The 15114-nt window shown below is 49.9% G+C and overlaps 1 protein-coding gene across 10 annotated transcripts in view; it reads left to right on the top strand.

Annotated features, from left to right (window-relative positions):
* Positions 1 to 6765: 6765 nt before the first annotated feature.
* Positions 6766 to 15114, top strand: part of DNMT3A (DNA methyltransferase 3 alpha) — a 152662-nt gene continuing 144313 nt past the window's right edge. For 9 of the 10 annotated variants that reach the window (XR_005778075.1, XR_005778077.1, XR_005778076.1 and 6 more), the window contains exon 1: positions 6766 to 6906. The gene's annotated coding sequence lies outside the window, so the exon portion shown is untranslated. Of the gene's footprint in view, positions 6907 to 14122; positions 14270 to 15114 lie in introns of those variants that run through there. The other variant, XR_005778070.1, reaches the window with a different exon arrangement.

The raw sequence follows: 15114 nt of genomic DNA, 5'->3' as shown, positions 1-15114 counted from the left end.
GTGTATGAGGAGATAACACTGGGTGTATACTAGGTGTATGATGAGGTAACACTGGGTGTATACTGTGTGTATGAGGAGGTAACACTCGGTGTATGAGGAGGTAACACTCGGTGTATACTATGTGTATGATAAGGTAACACTCGGTGTATACTAGGTGTATGAGGAGGTAACACTCGGTGTATACTAGGTGTATGAGGAGGTAACACTCGGTGTATACTAGGTGTATGAGGAGGTAACACTGGGTGTATACTGTGTGTATGAGGAGGTAACACTCGGTGTATACTGTGTGTATGAGGAGATAACACTGGGTGTATACTAGGTGTATGATGAGGTAACACTGGGTGTATACTGTGTGTATGAGGAGGTAACACTCGGTGTATGAGGAGGTAACACTCGGTGTATACTATGTGTATGATAAGGTAACACTCGGTGTATACTAGGTGTATGAGGAGGTAACACTCGGTGTATACTAGGTGTATGAGGAGGTAACACTCGGTGTATACTAGGTGTATGAGGAGGTAACACTGGGTGTATACTGTGTGTATGAGGAGGTAACACTCGGTGTATGAGGAGGTAACACTCGGTGTATACTATGTGTATGAGGAGGTAACACTCGGTGTATACTATGTGTATGAGGAGGTAACACTCGGTGTATACTAGGTGTATGAGGAGGTAACACTGGGTGTATACTGTGTGTATGAGGAGGTAACACTCGGTGTATACTAGGTGTATGAGGAGGTAACACTCGGTGTATACTAGGTGTATGAGGAGGTAACACTCGGTGTATACTAGGTGTATGAGGAGGTAACACTGGGTGTATACTGTGTGTATGAGGAGGTAACACTCGGTGTATGAGGAGGTAACACTCGGTGTATACTATGTGTATGAGGAGGTAACACTCGGTGTATACTATGTGTATGAGGAGGTAACACTCGGTGTATACTAGGTGTATGAGGAGGTAACACTGGGTGTATACTGTGTGTATGAGGAGGTAACACTCGGTGTATGAGGAGGTAACACTCGGTGTATGAGGAGGTAACACTCGGTGTATGAGGAGGTAACACTCGGTGTATGAGGAGGTAACACTCGGTGTATGAGGAGGTAACACTCGGTGTATGAGGAGGTAACACTCGGTGTATACTATGTGTATGAGGAGGTAACACTCGGTGTATACTATGTGTATGAGGAGGTAACACTCGGTGTATACTAGGTGTATGAGGAGGTAACACTGGGTGTATGAGGAGGTAACACTCGGTGTGTACTAGGTGTATGAGGAGATAACACTGGGTGTATACTAGGTGTATGAGGAGGTAACACTGGGTGTATACTGTGTGTATGAGGAGGTAACACTCGGTGTATGAGGAGGTAACACTCGGTGTATACTAGGTGTATGAGGAGGTAACACTCGGTGTATACTGTGTGTATGAGGAGGTAACACTCGGTGTGTACTAGGTGTATGAGGAGGTAACACTGGGTGTATACTAGGTGTATGAGGAGGTAACACTGGGTGTATACCAGGTGTATGAGGAGGTAACACTCGGTGTGTACTAGGTGTATGAGGAGGTAACACTCGGTGTATACTAGGTGTATGAGGAGGTAACACTCGGTGTATACTAGGTGTATGATGAGGTAACACTGGGTGTATACTAGGTATATGAGGAGGTAACACTGGGTGTGTACTAGGTGTATGAGGAGGTAACACTCGGTGTGTACTAGGTGTATGAGGAGGTAACACTGTGTGTATACTAGGTGTATGAGGAGGTAACACTGGGTGTATACTAGGTGTATGAGGAGGTAACACTCGGTGTGTACTAGGTGTATGAGGAGGTAACACTTGGTGTGTACTAGGTGTATGAGGAGGTAACACTCGGTGTGTACTAGGTGTATGAGGAGGTAACACTGGGTGTATACTAGGTGTATGAGGAGGTAACACTGGGTGTATACTAGGTGTATGAGGAGGTAACACTCGGTGTATACTAGGTGTATGAGGAGGTAACACTGGGTGTATACTAGGTGTATGATGAGGTAACACCAGGTGTATGAGGAGGTAACACTCGGTGTGTACTAGGTGTATGATGAGGTAACACTAGGTGTATGAGGAGGTAACACTCGGTGTATACTAGGTGTATGAGGAGGTAACACTGGGTGTATGAGGAGGTAACACTCGGTGTGTACTAGGTGTATGAGGAGGTAAGACTCGGTGTATACTAGGTGTATGAGGAGGTAACACTGGGTGTATACTAGGTGTATGAGGAGGTAACACTCGGTGTATACTAGGTGTATGAGGAGGTAACACTGGGTGTATGAGGAGGTAACACTCGGTGTATACTAGGTGTATGAGGAGGTAACACTCGGTGTATGAGGAGGTAACACTCGGTGTATGAGGAGGTAACACTCGGTGTATGAGGAGGTAACACTCGGTGTATGAGGAGGTAACACTCGGTGTATGAGGAGGTAACACTCGGTGTATGAGGAGGTAACACTCGGTGTATACTGTGTGTATGAGGAGGTAACACGGTGTATGAGGAGGTAACACTCGGTGTATGAGGAGGTAACACTCGGTGTATGAGGAGGTAACACTCGGTGTATACTAGGTGTATGAGGAGGTAACACTCGGTGTATGAGGAGGTAACACTCGGTGTATACTGTGTGTATGAGGAGGTAACACTGGGTGTATACTAGGTGTATGATGAGGTAACACTCGGTGTATACTGTGTGTATGAGGAGGTAACACTCGGTGTATACTGTGTGTATGAGGAGGTAACACTGGGTGTATACTAGGTGTATGAGGAGGTAACACTCGGTGTATGAGGAGGTAACACTCGGTGTATACTGTGTGTATGAGGAGATAACACTGGGTGTATACTAGGTGTATGATGAGGTAACACTGGGTGTATACTGTGTGTATGAGGAGGTAACACTCGGTGTATGAGGAGGTAACACTCGGTGTATACTATGTGTATGATAAGGTAACACTCGGTGTATACTAGGTGTATGAGGAGGTAACACTCGGTGTATACTAGGTGTATGAGGAGGTAACACTCGGTGTATACTAGGTGTATGAGGAGGTAACACTGGGTGTATACTGTGTGTATGAGGAGGTAACACTCGGTGTATACTGTGTGTATGAGGAGATAACACTGGGTGTATACTAGGTGTATGATGAGGTAACACTGGGTGTATACTGTGTGTATGAGGAGGTAACACTCGGTGTATGAGGAGGTAACACTCGGTGTATACTATGTGTATGATAAGGTAACACTCGGTGTATACTAGGTGTATGAGGAGGTAACACTCGGTGTATACTAGGTGTATGAGGAGGTAACACTCGGTGTATACTAGGTGTATGAGGAGGTAACACTGGGTGTATACTGTGTGTATGAGGAGGTAACACTCGGTGTATGAGGAGGTAACACTCGGTGTATACTATGTGTATGAGGAGGTAACACTCGGTGTATACTATGTGTATGAGGAGGTAACACTCGGTGTATACTAGGTGTATGAGGAGGTAACACTGGGTGTATACTGTGTGTATGAGGAGGTAACACTCGGTGTATGAGGAGGTAACACTCGGTGTATGAGGAGGTAACACTCGGTGTATGAGGAGGTAACACTCGGTGTATGAGGAGGTAACACTCGGTGTATGAGGAGGTAACACTCGGTGTATGAGGAGGTAACACTCGGTGTATACTATGTGTATGAGGAGGTAACACTCGGTGTATACTATGTGTATGAGGAGGTAACACTCGGTGTATACTAGGTGTATGAGGAGGTAACACTGGGTGTATGAGGAGGTAACACTCGGTGTGTACTAGGTGTATGAGGAGATAACACTGGGTGTATACTAGGTGTATGAGGAGGTAACACTGGGTGTATACTGTGTGTATGAGGAGGTAACACTCGGTGTATGAGGAGGTAACACTCGGTGTATACTAGGTGTATGAGGAGGTAACACTCGGTGTATACTGTGTGTATGAGGAGGTAACACTGGATGTATACTAGGTGTATGAGGAGGTAACACTCGGTGTATACTGTGTGTATGAGGAGGTAACACTGGATGTATACTAGGTGTATGAGGAGGTAACACTCGGTGTATACTAGGTGTATGATGAGGTAACACTCGGTGTATACTAGGTGTATGAGGAGGTAACACTGGGTGTATACTGTGTGTATGAGGAGGTAACACTCGGTGTATGAGGAGGTAACACTCGGTGTATACTAGGTGTATGAGGAGGTAACACTCGGTGTATACTGTGTGTATGAGGAGGTAACACTCGGTGTATGAGGAGGTAACACTCGGTGTATACTAGGTGTATGAGGAGGTAACACTCGGTGTATACTGTGTGTATGAGGAGGTAACACTCGGTGTATACTGTGTGTATGAGGAGGTAACACTGGATGTATACTAGGTGTATGATGAGGTAACACTCGGTGTATACTGTGTGTATGAGGAGGTAACACTGGGTGTATACTAGGTGTATGAGGAGGTAACACTCGGTGTATACTGTGTGTATGAGGAGGTAACACTGGGTGTATACTAGGTGTATGATGAGGTAACACTCGGTGTATACTGTGTGTATGAGGAGGTAACACTCGGTGTATACTGTGTGTATGAGGAGGTAACACTGGGTGTATACTAGGTGTATGAGGAGGTAACACTCGGTGTATGAGGAGGTAACACTCGGTGTATACTGTGTGTATGAGGAGATAACACTGGGTGTATACTAGGTGTATGATGAGGTAACACTGGGTGTATACTGTGTGTATGAGGAGGTAACACTCGGTGTATGAGGAGGTAACACTCGGTGTATACTATGTGTATAATAAGGTAACACTCGGTGTATACTAGGTGTATGAGGAGGTAACACTCGGTGTATACTAGGTGTATGAGGAGGTAACACTCGGTGTATACTAGGTGTATGAGGAGGTAACACTGGGTGTATACTGTGTGTATGAGGAGGTAACACTCGGTGTATACTGTGTGTATGAGGAGATAACACTGGGTGTATACTAGGTGTATGATGAGGTAACACTGGGTGTATACTGTGTGTATGAGGAGGTAACACTCGGTGTATGAGGAGGTAACACTCGGTGTATACTATGTGTATGATAAGGTAACACTCGGTGTATACTAGGTGTATGAGGAGGTAACACTCGGTGTATACTAGGTGTATGAGGAGGTAACACTCGGTGTATACTAGGTGTATGAGGAGGTAACACTGGGTGTATACTGTGTGTATGAGGAGGTAACACTCGGTGTATGAGGAGGTAACACTCGGTGTATACTATGTGTATGAGGAGGTAACACTCGGTGTATACTATGTGTATGAGGAGGTAACACTCGGTGTATACTAGGTGTATGAGGAGGTAACACTGGGTGTATACTGTGTGTATGAGGAGGTAACACTCGGTGTATGAGGAGGTAACACTCGGTGTATGAGGAGGTAACACTCGGTGTATGAGGAGGTAACACTCGGTGTATGAGGAGGTAACACTCGGTGTATGAGGAGGTAACACTCGGTGTATACTATGTGTATGAGGAGGTAACACTCGGTGTATACTATGTGTATGAGGAGGTAACACTCGGTGTATACTAGGTGTATGAGGAGGTAACACTGGGTGTATGAGGAGGTAACACTCGGTGTGTACTAGGTGTATGAGGAGATAACACTGGGTGTATACTAGGTGTATGAGGAGGTAACACTGGGTGTATACTAGGTGTATGAGGAGGTAACACTCGGTGTATGAGGAGGTAACACTCGGTGTATACTAGGTGTATGAGGAGGTAACACTCGGTGTATACTGTGTGTATGAGGAGGTAACACTGGATGTATACTAGGTGTATGAGGAGGTAACACTCGGTGTATACTGTGTGTATGAGGAGGTAACACTGGATGTATACTAGGTGTATGAGGAGGTAACACTCGGTGTATACTAGGTGTATGATGAGGTAACACTCGGTGTATACTAGGTGTATGAGGAGGTAACACTGGGTGTATACTGTGTGTATGAGGAGGTAACACTCGGTGTATGAGGAGGTAACACTCGGTGTATACTAGGTGTATGAGGAGGTAACACTCGGTGTATACTGTGTGTATGAGGAGGTAACACTCGGTGTATGAGGAGGTAACACTCGGTGTATACTAGGTGTATGAGGAGGTAACACTCGGTGTATACTGTGTGTATGAGGAGGTAACACTCGGTGTATACTGTGTGTATGAGGAGGTAACACTGGATGTATACTAGGTGTATGATGAGGTAACACTCGGTGTATACTAGGTGTATGATGAGGTAACACTCGGTGTAGTGTATACTAGGTGTATGATGAGGTAACACTGGGTGTATACTGTGTGTATGAGGAGGTAACACTCGGTGTATACTAGGTGTATGAGGAGGTAACACTGGGTGTATACTGTGTGTATGAGGAGGTAACACTCGGTGTATGAGGAGGTAACACTGGGTGTATGAGGAGGTAACACTCGGTGTATACTGTGTGTATGAGGAGGTAACACTGGATGTATACTAGGTGTATGATGAGGTAACACTCGGTGTATACTAGGTGTATGATGAGGTAACACTCGGTGTAGTGTATACTAGGTGTATGATGAGGTAACACTGGGTGTATACTGTGTGTATGAGGAGGTAACACTCGGTGTATGAGGAGGTAACACTGGGTGTAGTACCTCCTGCGCTGTGTGATGAAGTATACAGAGTCCCAGGCTCAGTCTCCAGAGCGGAGGCCTCTAGGACCCGGCGCCGTCCGCCCGGCTGCCGCACTGATCGGGGAGGAGGAGGAGGCGGCAGCAGCCTGAGGAGCCCGGGGGGGACACAGACGAGGAGTGTGGGGGACACAGGCAGAAGAAGGAGGGACAGGACCCCCCATCCGCGGACACCGACCTGCCCGGGGTGAGTACAGGGGCCGCGAGGGGAGTGCCCGCATCTACCTGCTGTGTGCCGGGCAGTCCTCAGTGCCAGGCTGCCCGCTGCCATCCTCTGCCCTTGAAGCTGGCGCAGGCCTGGCAGGGGCTGGTGTAGGTGGCAGAGGGCGGTGTGTGCTGGGCACTGGTGCCATGCTCCCCCGTGCTGGTCGCACACACCTGTAGCCGGGGTTACACGGGCAGCGCTGCCCCCGGGGCTCATGTTTAGTCTCATGGATGTGAACGGCGCCCAACCCTGGAGGCTGCGGATTCCGGGAGCCGTCTGTAATGGAGGGCGAGCCGTCATGTCTGAGGAGCACACATGTTATGGGAGGCGGTGCCAGGAGCTCCACCGGGCACAGCGCACATGTGTGGCACATACAGGTCTACCGCCGCACATACATGGCACATACAGGTCTACCGCCGCACATACAGGTCTACTGCTGCACATACAGGTCTACCGCCGCACATACAGGTCTACCGCCACACATACAGGTCTACCGCCACACATACAGGTCTACCGCCGCACATACAGGTCTACCGCCGCACATACAGGTCTACCGCCACACATACAGGTCTACCGCCACACATACATGGCACATACAGGTCTACCGCCACACATACAGGGCACATACAGGTCTACCGCCGCACATACATGGCACATACAGGTCTACCGCCGCACATACAGGTCTACCGCCGCACATACAGGTCTACCGCCGCACATACATGGCACATACAGGTCTACTGCCGCACATACAGGTCTACCGCCACACATACAGGTCTACCGCCACACATACAGGTCTACCGCCACACATACATGGCACATACAGGTCTACCGCCGCACATACAGGGCACATACAGGTCTACCGCCGCACATACATGGCACATACAGGTCTACCGCCGCACATACAGGTCTACTGCCGCACATACAGGTCTACCGCCGCACATACATGGCACATACAGGTCTACTGCCGTACATACAGGTCTACCGCCGCACATACAGGTCTACCGCCGCACATACATGGCACATACAGGTCTACCGCCGCACATACAGGTCTACTGCCGCACATACAGGTCTACCGCCGCACATACATGGCACATACAGGTCTACTGCCGTACATACAGGTCTACCGCCGCACATACAGGTCTACCGCCGCACATACATGGCACATGCAGGTCTACCGCCGCACATACAGGTCTACCGCCGCACATACATGGCACATACAGGTCTATCGCCGCACATACATGGCACATACAGGTCTACTGCCGCACATACAGGTCTACCGCCGCACATACATGGCACATACAGGTCTACCACCGCACATACATGGCACATACAGGTCTACCGCCGCACATACATGGCACATACAGGTCTACCGCCGCACATACATGGCACATGCAGGTCTACCGCCGCACATACAGGTCTACCGCCGCACATACATGGCACATACAGGTCTATCGCCGCACATACATGGCACATACAGGTCTACTGCTGCACATACAGGTCTACCGCCGCACATACAGGTCTACCGCCACACATACAGGTCTACCGCCACACATACAGGTCTACCGCCGCACATACAGGTCTACCGCCGCACATACAGGTCTACCGCCACACATACAGGTCTACCGCCACACATACATGGCACATACAGGTCTACCGCCGCACATACAGGGCACATACAGGTCTACCGCCGCACATACATGGCACATACAGGTCTACCGCCGCACATACAGGTCTACCGCCGCACATACAGGTCTACCGCCGCACATACATGGCACATACAGGTCTACTGCCGCACATACAGGTCTACCGCCACACATACAGGTCTACCGCCACACATACAGGTCTACCGCCACACATACAGGTCTACCGCCACACATACATGGCACATACAGGTCTACCGCCGCACATACAGGGCACATACAGGTCTACCGCCGCACATACATGGCACATACAGGTCTACCGCCGCACATACAGGTCTACTGCCGCACATACAGGTCTACCGCCGCACATACATGGCACATACAGGTCTACTGCCGTACATACAGGTCTACCGCCGCACATACAGGTCTACCGCCGCACATACATGGCACATGCAGGTCTACCGCCGCACATACAGGTCTACCGCCGCACATACATGGCACATACAGGTCTATCGCCGCACATACATGGCACATACAGGTCTACTGCCGCACATACAGGTCTACCGCCGCACATACATGGCACATACAGGTCTACCACCGCACATACATGGCACATACAGGTCTACCGCCGCACATACATGGCACATACAGGTCTACCGCCGCACATACATGGCACATGCAGGTCTACCGCCGCACATACAGGTCTACCGCCGCACATACATGGCACATACAGGTCTATCGCCGCACATACATGGCACATACAGGTCTACTGCCGCACATATAGGTCTACTGCCGCACATACAGGTCTACCGCCGCACATACATGGCACATGCAGGTCTACCGCCGCACATACAGGTCTACCGCCGCACATACAGGGCACATGCAGGTCTACCGCCGCACATACAGGTCTACCGCCGCACATACATGGAACATGCAGGTCTACTGCCGCACATACATGGCACATACAGGTCTACCACCGCACATACAGGTCTACCGCCACACATCCAGGTCTACCACCGCACATACATGGAACATGCAGGACTACCGCCGCACATACATGGCACCTACAGGTCTACTGCTGCACACACGTGTCTCATACATGGCTCCTGCTGCACATACATGTCTATTGCTGCACATATATGTCAACTGCTGCACATGCATGTCTACTACTGCAAATACTAGTCTTATACATGTCTGCTGCACATACATGTTACATACATGTCTACTGCTGAACATGCATGTCTTGTACTGCACATCCATGTCTCATACATGACTACTACTGTGCATCCATGTCTCATACATGACTACTGCTGCACATACATGTCCAATGTTGCCCATACATGTCTATTGTGGCACATACAGGTCTCATACATGTCTACTACTGCTGCATATACATTCCTCATACATGACTACTGGTGCATGTACAATCCTCCTACTTGAATGCTGATGTACATACATGACTGCTGCATGTACATGTCTCATACATGTCTACTACTGCACATATAGGTCTCATATATTACTACTGCTGCACATACATGTCTATGGCTGCAAATATGTCTCATACATGCCTACTGCTGCACATACATGTGCCATACATGACTACTGCTACACATGCATGCCTCATACATGATTACTTCTGCACAGACGTCTCATACTACTGCACATACACACGTTTTACATGATTACACTGTCATACATGTCTTATACTGCTCCACATACCGGTTTACTGCTTACATGCCTTATACATATCTACTGTTAGACACGTCTGCAGCTGCATATACAAGTATTACAAGTGTCTCATACATGTGTAGTGATGCATCTACAGGACGGGTCATACGTGTTTAATGCTCACGTTTTGTATATATCCACAACTGTACAGACTGATACACGGCTTTTGGTGCACATACGTTACACATGTGCGCTCATACATGTCTGACATACCTGACGACACAGATGCTCATCTCTCAGGGCGTATACATGTCTCATATATGTCAGCGGGTGCACGTATGTTCCACACGGGTCCACTGCGCACATACACTTCTTTTTAGACATTTTTTGTACGGCTGCAGTTACAGGAACATGTCTGATACATGTGTGACGTAGATCTGCTCCTCTACAGTAACATCATGATACGTGGCCACTGGTGTAGGAGAAGTGGGCACCGTGGTAGTGGTGTTGAGTGGGGGGGGGGCTCGGTGGTAACGGTAAATAGGGGGGGCTCGGTGGTGGTAACGGTAAATAGGGGGGGCTCGGTGGTAAAAGTGTTGAGTAGGGGGACTCAGTGGTGGTGAGTAGGGGGGCTCGGTGGTGGTGGCAATGAGTAGGGGGGGCTTGGTGATAGTGGTGGTGATAAGGGGGAATTCGGTGTCGGTGAGTAGGGGGGCTTGGTGATAGTGGTGAATAGGGAGGCTCAGTGGTGAGTAGGAGGGTTCGGTGGTGGTGGTTAGCGGGGGGTCCATGGTGATTATGGGGGGCTCAGTGGGTGGTAGTAAGTAGGGGGGCTCAGTGATGGTGAGTAGGGGGGGCTGGGTGGTAGTGGTGGTGAGTAGGGGGGCTCGGTGGTAGTGGGGGGCAGGCTGTGGCCTCCTTGTGGGGGACATCTCTCTGTAATCTGCAGATAATCTCATCCGTCTTCTCCTCGTCCTCATTTACCCCCTCAGTTTGCCGTAATCAGAAACAGCTTTGTATTCCTGCTCTGGGAGGGGGAGGGTTTAACCCTTGGATGTCCTGCGGTAGGTGGAGGGTTATACGTCTCCTGTGCCTCTGTATGTGGGGTCTGGGCCCAGTCACTGTATGGCAGGAGCAGGACCCCCCCTCCTGTCACTGCCTGCGGCCGCGGAGGCCTGCACAGGATATACATGTGGAGACAGCTCTCCAGCTGTGGAACTACAACCCTCAGCATCCCTTCACAGCCTGTGGCTGAGAGTTGGATTCTCACAATAGCTGGGGCTGACTAGGGGGCCACAGGGCGCAGACTACTGGGGCCACAGGGCGGTAATCTAGTTGTCGGCCTGTACATGGCTGCACATCTACGTATATACATGGTAGTCAGCTGCCTATAGGGGGCTGTTACTCTGTAGGAAGGTCCGCGTTTAGCAGTAACTACAACTCACAGCATGCTCTGACCCCGCATGGCTGGGAGTTGTCCTCTCCCAACAGCTGGGGCGTGACAGGATGCAGACATAGTTGTTGGCTTGTAGATAGGGCACTTATATAGGTTGTCGGTCTGCTGTGGGTCGGATCCAGACAGGTCTCTCCTCCGGACTGTCAGATGTTCTGGATTATCAGATGGTCCTCCAGGACTACCGCCAAAAATAAAATGGAGGTCATTAGCCCTGTGTCGTGGAGCCGGCGCCCGCTGCCCTTGGCACGCCAGTCTCTGGGCGCGTGTCGCCGCTGACATCCTGATGGGCTTTATAAATACAGGTGAAACGCGAAAAATGTGAGTATTGTGCCTAACACCTGCACAGGGTTCCTGAGCCTTTACATGGTCTCAGTCTGGTCCAGTCATGGGGCAGACCGCTGACCGGGCGGTCGGGCAGAAAACCATCATTGACGAAAGCCTCAAAAGGTAATTGCAAAAGAAGTTGGATGTTCCCGAAGTGCTGTATCAGAGCACATTAATAGAAAGTTATGTGGAAGGGACACGTGTGGAAGACAAAGGTGCCCAAGCAGCAGGGATGACCGCAGCCTGGAGAGGATGGTCAGGTAAAGGCCATTACCCAAGGAGTGGACTGAGGCCACCACACACAGACGGATCCTGGACATGGGCTTCAAAGGTTGTATTCCTCTTGTCAAGCCTCTCCTGAACAACAAATAACGTCAGAAGCGTCTCGAGAAAAAGAACTGGTCTGTTGGTCAGTGTCCAAAGTCCTCCTTTCTGATGAGAGCAACTTTTGCATCTCATTTGGAAACCAAGGAGCCAGAGTCTGGAGGAAGAACGGAGAGGCGCACCATGTAAGATGCTTCAAGTCCACAGTCTGTGTAGATTTGGGGATCCATGTCATCTGCTGGTGTTGGTCCACTGTCCTTCATTAGGTCCAGAGTCAACGCAGCCATCTACCAAGACGTCATGCTTCCTTCCACAGACGAGCTTTATGGGGATGCTGACTTCATTTTCCAGCAGGACTTGGCACCGGCCCACACTGCCAGAAGTACCAAAACCTGCTTCAATGGCCGTGGGATTACTGTGCTTGATCGGCCAGCAAACCGGCCCGACCTGAACCCCATAGAGAATCTACGGGGCATTGCCAAGAGAACGATGAGAGCGAACAATGCTGAAGAGTCTCATATATTAGTTTCACCTTTTACGTGGCATTACTGAAATAAATGAACTTTTGCACAATATTAACATTTTTTGGGTTTCACCTGTAAAAGTAATACAATGCAGGGTGAGCAGAGGACTGCGCTGCCGGGCACGGCCTGCAGGGGGAGCTCACTGCACTGGCAGGGAGCAGTTGTACCCCTCCACTGCAGGCGGCGGTGTGAGGGCCCTGACTGCGCGGTGTGCCCGACCGGTTACCTTATATGTACACCACATTACCACATACAAGATACTAGTATCGCCCTATATTACTCTGTTACAGTGTATGATGTCACCATATACACAGTATATCACCCCCCCCGGTCCCACCTATCAGAAGTCCCTCACAGCCAATCACACCGCACATTGACCTACACTCTGATTCCTGGGGGACAGAATGAGGTTTCCCAGCCAATCAGCAGAGATGAGAGGAGTCACATGACACATTTAATTGCAGCTCTGACTCTTAGGTGCCTCCATTCCAGGGGAGGGGCAGAACTCCCAGCCAATCAGCTGAGGTGAGAAGGGTCATGTGACATAGTTACCTGACGTCTTGAGGTCTAGGGCAACGCGAAGAATCCTCTCAGCCAATCAGCTGAGGTGAGAAGGGTCATGTGACACATTTGCCTGCAGCTTTGATACCTAGGCAACAGGAAGAATCCTTTCAGCCAATCAGCCGAGGCAAGAAGAGTCACATGACGTATGTACTTGCAGCCCTGACTCCTCAGGAGCCAGAAGAGCCATGATTGTGAGGGGGCCGGCGTCTGAGCCTTTGTTTTTGGTGTACAGGGGCCATGTAGTGGATTCGATGGCGCCCCCTAGCTCGGCTCGTGCAGGACATTAGAAAGATGTCATGATTTGTGGGGTGTGTTCTGGCCGCAGCTCCCCTTTAAGTAGAGTTACCTTCTTTTTGGGGTCACACTATGGAGGGTGGGTGCGGGGTTCAGAGTGACGCCCATCACGGTTCGGGCGGGGGCGCGCACACACTGATATACGGGGAATTGTGGAATTACATTGCGTTGGCCTTAACCCCTCGTGTCCCGTCAGTGGCGTCCTCCTCGTTACTTCCTGGATCTTACAGGAAGTGACTCTCTCGCCATGCTGAACCATGTACTCTTAAAGGTACAGTATGTCATTTTCTTCAGACATTCCTGACGATTATCCGTTCTCTGGGAAGCGTTGTCATCTCTTCCTATAGGCGGGCGGCTGGTCTGGTCTGAATACGGTGCCGCACAGGAGGCTGTGCATTATATTGTATTACGTTATAGTCACATGGTCAGGAACATTCCTCCGTTATCTCCCTCGTGAATGGGTGTGTGTGCATGGCCGGCCGTGTTTGTGTGTCAGCTCTTGGGCCCGATGTAGCTATTAACCCCTCACTGCCTGCAAGGATTACACTGAGGTGAGTGACAGCTGCATTGCCTAGCTTGGGCTGCGATTAACGGGCGTCACCTGGGCCGCCCGAAAACCTTGTGACCTAAGCCGGCGGGTTATCCATTAATGGGCGACACTCCGGCCCCCGACAGGGCGCAAATATGGAGGGCGACAAAACAACATCACCTACAGGGATGGCTGGGTGATGGGGAGGTATCACACATGATAGGCTGAGATACAGGGCGCAGCATTCTGTATCACACACGATAGGCTGAGATACAGGGCGCAGCATTCTGTATCACACAGGATTAGATACACAGCTCAGCAGACAGTACTGCACAGGGTGGGATTAGATACACAGCTCAGCAGACGGTATCACACATTATGGGATTAGATACACAGCTCAGCAGACAGTATCACACAGGATGGGATTAGATACACAGCTCAGCAGACAGTATCGCACAGGATGGGATTAGATACACAGCTCAGCAGACAGTATCGCACATGACAGGATTGGATACATGGATCAGCAGACAGTATCACACATGACAGGATCGGATACACAGCTCAGCAGGCAGTATCACACATGACAGGATTGGATACATGGATCAGCAGACAGTATCACACATGGCAGGATCGGATACACAGCTCAGCAGGCAGTATCACACATGACAGGATTGGATACACAGCTCAGCAGGCAGTATCACACATGATAGGATTGGATACACAGCTCAGCAGGCAGTATCACACATGACAGGATTGGATACACAGCTCAGCAGGCAGTATCACACAGGATAGGATTAGATACAGAGCTCAGCAGATAGTATCACACAGGATAGGATTAGATACACAGCTCAGCAGGCAGTATCACAC

This window comes from Bufo bufo, chromosome 4, assembly GCF_905171765.1.
Source record: "Bufo bufo chromosome 4, aBufBuf1.1, whole genome shotgun sequence".
Lineage (NCBI taxonomy): Eukaryota > Metazoa > Chordata > Amphibia > Anura > Bufonidae > Bufo > Bufo bufo.
Note: the sequence above shows the minus strand (reverse complement) of the source record. Positions and strands in the feature narration are given on the sequence as shown.